Genomic DNA, 4720 nt, shown 5'->3' on the forward strand with positions numbered 1-4720 from the left:
CCACAGAGATAGGAGGAGAACCTGAAGAGGACAGGCTCGGTTAAACTAAGGGTAGATAATGTTTCCGGGAGAAGGGGGTGGCAACAGTGGCCAAGGCAATTGAGAGGTCGAGATTTAGGATGGAGTAGAGGCTGTTGGATTTGGCAAGAAGGAAATCGCTGGTGCCTTTAGAGAGGGCAGTTTCCATGGAGAGCACCTCACTAATATACTACAATCCAGCCCACGAACGCCTCTCCTCCAGTGCCAACCAACTCACTCTACCTCAATCTCGTCTATCATGCTCTTGACTACCTAACCCTCTTGCCTAGAAATTCCTTCCCCCCTCATATCTCATCCCCCCTTCCCAACAAAGTCCTCATTTCCCCCATTTGCACCCCTATAATAATAATAATGGCATTTATTAAGCACTTACTATGTGCAAAGCACTGTTCTAAGAGCTGGAGAGGTTACAAGGTGATCAGGTTGTCCCACGGGGGGCTCACAGTTTTAATCCCCATTTTACAGATGATGCAACTGAGGCACAGAGAAGTGAGAAGTTAAGTGACTTGCCCGAAGTCACACAGCTGACAACTGGCGGAGTCGGGATTCGAACCCATGACCTCTGACTCCAAAGCCCGGGCTCTTTCCACTGAGCCATGCTGCTTTCTTGGTCAGTCACCTATACATACCATCATCATCATCATCATCATCATCAATAGTATTTATTGAGCACCTTCTGTTTGTAGAGCTTGGGAGAGAACAATACAGAGTTCGTAGACACATTCCTCACCAACATAAGCTTCTAGCCTAGAGAGGAAGAAGGACACATAAATATAATTTATAAGATATAGCTTATAAATAATGTACATATGTGGAAAGACCATGGGCTTGAGAGTCCGAGGTCATGGGTTCTCACCTTGGCTCTGCCACTTCATTCAGCTTTGTGACTTTGGACAAGTCACTTCACTTCTCTGTGCCCCAGTAACCTCATCTATAAAATGGAGATTGAGACTGCGAGCCCCACTTGGGACAACCTGTAACCTTGTAATAATAATAATAATATTGATGGCACTTGTTAAGCGCTTACTATGTGCCAAGCACTGTCCTAAGCGCTGGGGGCGATACAAGGTGATCAAGGTTGTTCCATGTGGGGCTCACAGTCTTAGTCCCCATTTTACAGATGAGGTAACTGAGGCCCAGAGAAGTTAAGTGACTTGCCCAAGGTCACACAGCTAAGTGGCGGACCCAGGATTTGAACCCATGACCTCTGACTCCCAAGCCCAGGCTCTTTCCACTGAACCACGCTGCTTCTCTATCTTGTATCTCCCCCAGCCCTTAGAGCAGTGCTTGGCATATAGTAACCGCTCAACAGATACCATCATTATTATTATTAAATGTCCAAAGGCCACAGATCCATGTGCATAGATGAGGCAGAAGGGAAAGGGGGTCGGGGAATAGAAGACTTAATTAAGGACAGCTTCTTGAAGGAGATGTGACCTGAATAAGACTCTGAATGATGCCACTGTTGGGTAGGGACTGTCTCTATATGTTGCCAACTTGTACTTCCCAAGCGCTTAGTACAGTACTCTGCACACAGTAAGCGCTCAATAAATACGATTGATGATGATGATGATCCAGCAAACATGGAGTTCCAGGCCAGAGGGAGGATGTGGAAAAGGGGTCACGGTCAGTGGCAAGATAGATGAGATCGGGGCACAGAGAGCAAGCTGGCGCTGGAGGGGCAAAGTATGCAGGTTGGGCCCCGTGAGTTAAGGTAGGAAGGGGAGAGCTGATTAAGCGCTTTAAGGCCGACGGTAAGGTGTTTCTGTTTGATGCAGAGACGGATGGGCAACCAATGGAGGTTTTTGAGAAGTGGGGAGACATAGACCTGTACCCTTTCAGTATTTGACATTTTACCCACCCTCAGTCCCTTCCCTGCCCTGCCCCTATCTGTAATTATCCCAACTGGATTACTGCATCAGCCTCCTCTCTGATCACCCATCCTCCTGTCTCACCCCACTTCAGTCTATACTTCACTCTGCTGCCCGGATTATCTTTGTTTAGAAACGCTCTGGGCATGTCACTCCCCTCCTCAAAAATCTCCAGTGGTTGGCTGTCAACCTACTAATCAAGCAAAAACTCCTCAATCTCGGCTTCAAGGCTGTCCATCCCCTCGCCCCCTCCTACCTCCCCTCCCTTCTCTCCTTCTCCAGCCCAGCCCACACCCTCCGCTCCTCCGCCGCTAACCTCCTCACAGAGCCTCGTTCTCGCCTGTCCCGCCGTCGATTCCCGGCCCACGTCCTCTCCCTGGCCCGGAATGCCCTCCCTCCGCACATCCGCCAAGCTAGCTCTCTTCCTCCCTTCAAAGCCCTACCGAGAGCTCACCTCCTCCAGGAGGCCTTCCCAGACTGAGCCCCCTTTTTCCTCTCCTCCTCCCCATCTCCCCGCCCTAACTCCTTCCCCTCCCCACAGCACTTGTATATATTTGTACAGATTTATTACTCTATTTATCTTACTTGTACATATTTAATATTCTACTTATTTTGTTAATGATGTGCATATAGCTATAATTCTATTTGTTCTGACGATATTGACACCTGTCTACAAGTTTTGTTTTGTTGTCTGTCTCCCCCCTCTAGACTGTGAGTCCATTGTTGGGTAGGGATCATCTTTATCTGTTGCCGACTTGTACTTCCCAAGCGCTTAGTACAGTGCTCTGCACACAGTAATTGCTCAGTAAATACGATTGAATGAATTTATTCCAATGTCTACCTAGTCCGGTAGACCCTAAACTTCTTGTGGGCAGGAATTGTGTATCCCAAGTGCTTAATACAGACTGTGAGCCCACTGTTGGGTAGGGACCGTCTCTATATGTTGCCAACTTGTCCTTCCCAAAGCGCTTAGTACAGTGCTCTGCACACAGTAAGCTCTCAATAAATACGATTGATTGATTGATAATACAGTGCTCTGCACACATTAAGGACTCAGTACATACCACTGATTATTTAGGACCCAGTTGAGGGTTTTGTGAAGTCCCTAGTGACCTCAGCCAAACCAGAGTCCCAAACGAGACAATGACGAAAGTCATGAATCAATCAATATGACAAACTGGAAAGGATCACAACAGAAGAGATCAAAGTTGAGATCCATGAGGTAACATTTAATGCCCCCAGTGTTTAAAACTGCAGGTGTCCAGTGGATGGTCTGATTACCGGAAGTGCTTTAGCCACATAGCTGCCTGAAAGTTTTGCTTAAAGAAAGGTTTAAGCCTAAAAATTCCCCCCAGTTAACACCCCTTAGCTCTAATTCCAGGTAAACCTTGAGCAGAAAGAAGTGTTTTACATGGAAATGTCTTTCGGCTGAGTCTCAGGAGAGCAGGCAGTCTCGGCAAAGAAAATGCCAAAAGAATCGCCTTCACCTTCCTGCACCTCCCAGAGTCACGAGGGAGGAAGGGGAAGAGTTTTCTCACTATATTCGAGTCCGTCGCCTTCCAGGATGTCTCCATCGCTTCTGACGGGGTGGGGAGGACCAGAGGCCCTGCTCCCATTATCTGCAATGCTCGGGTCTGACCTGAGGCCTGACTGTCTAACACAAGGGCCCCCGACTTCGTAGAGAATAATAATAATAATAATAATGGCATTTATTAAGCGCTTACTATGTGCAAAGCACTGTTCTAAGTGCTGGGGAGGTTACAAGGTGATCAGGTTGTCCCACAGGGGGCTCACAGTCTTCATCCCCATTTGACAGATGAGGGAACTGAGGCACAGAGAAGTCAGGTGACTTGCCAAAGTCACACAGCTGACAATTGGCGGAGCCGGGATTTGAATGGCACTAAGATGGAAGGCGCACCAACCAAAGAGAGCAAGGTCCTAGTGTAAGCTCTTGTGGGCGGGGAGTGTGTTCATTTATTGCTAAATTGTACTCTCCCCAGCGCTTAGTACAGTGCTTTGCACACCGTAAGCACTCAAAAATACGATTAAACGAATGAATGAATGAAAAATAACCCTGCCTCTGAAGAGAGTGAAGCTGCTTCATTTGTGGAATAATAACAATTATGGCATTTGCTTAGTGCTTACTGTGTGCCAAACACTGTACTAAGCACTGGGGTGGATACAGGCAAATCTGGTTGGACCCAGTCCCCGTCCCATGTGGGGCTCACTGACTTAATCCCCATTTTCCAGATGAGGTAACTGAGGCCCAGAGAAGTGAAGCGACTTGCCCAAGGTGACATGGCGGACAAGTGGGGGGGGTCAGGATTAGAACTCATGACCTTCTGCCTCTCAGGCCCGTGCTCTATCCACCACGCCACGCTGCTTCTCACCCAGAAATGCAGGAGAAAGACCAGCTTTGACCAGGCTGCTTAATTTGAACATTTTGAATAATACCAGTGGTACTTGTTAAGCGCTTCCTATGTCTCAAGAACTGCGGTATTTACAAAATAATCAGGTTGGATTTAGTCCCTGTCCCACACTGGGGCTCCCAGTCTAAGTAGGAGTGAGAACAGATATTGAATCCTCATTTTACAGGTGAGGAAACTGAAGCCCAGAGAAGCGAAGTGACTTGCCCAAGAACACACAGCAGGCAGGTGGCTGGAATCAGAACTCCGGTCTTTTGACTCCCACTGTGCCAAGATGCTCTTTCCACTAGGCCGAGATGTTTCACTCAGTCCCTTAAGCATTTGTGAAAAACTTATAATCGGTTTCTTTTCTTTTTTTAAAAAAAAGTCAGTCAGTTGAATTAG

This window comes from Tachyglossus aculeatus, chromosome 1 (assembly GCF_015852505.1).
Source record: "Tachyglossus aculeatus isolate mTacAcu1 chromosome 1, mTacAcu1.pri, whole genome shotgun sequence".
NCBI classification, from domain to species: Eukaryota; Metazoa; Chordata; class Mammalia; order Monotremata; family Tachyglossidae; genus Tachyglossus; species Tachyglossus aculeatus.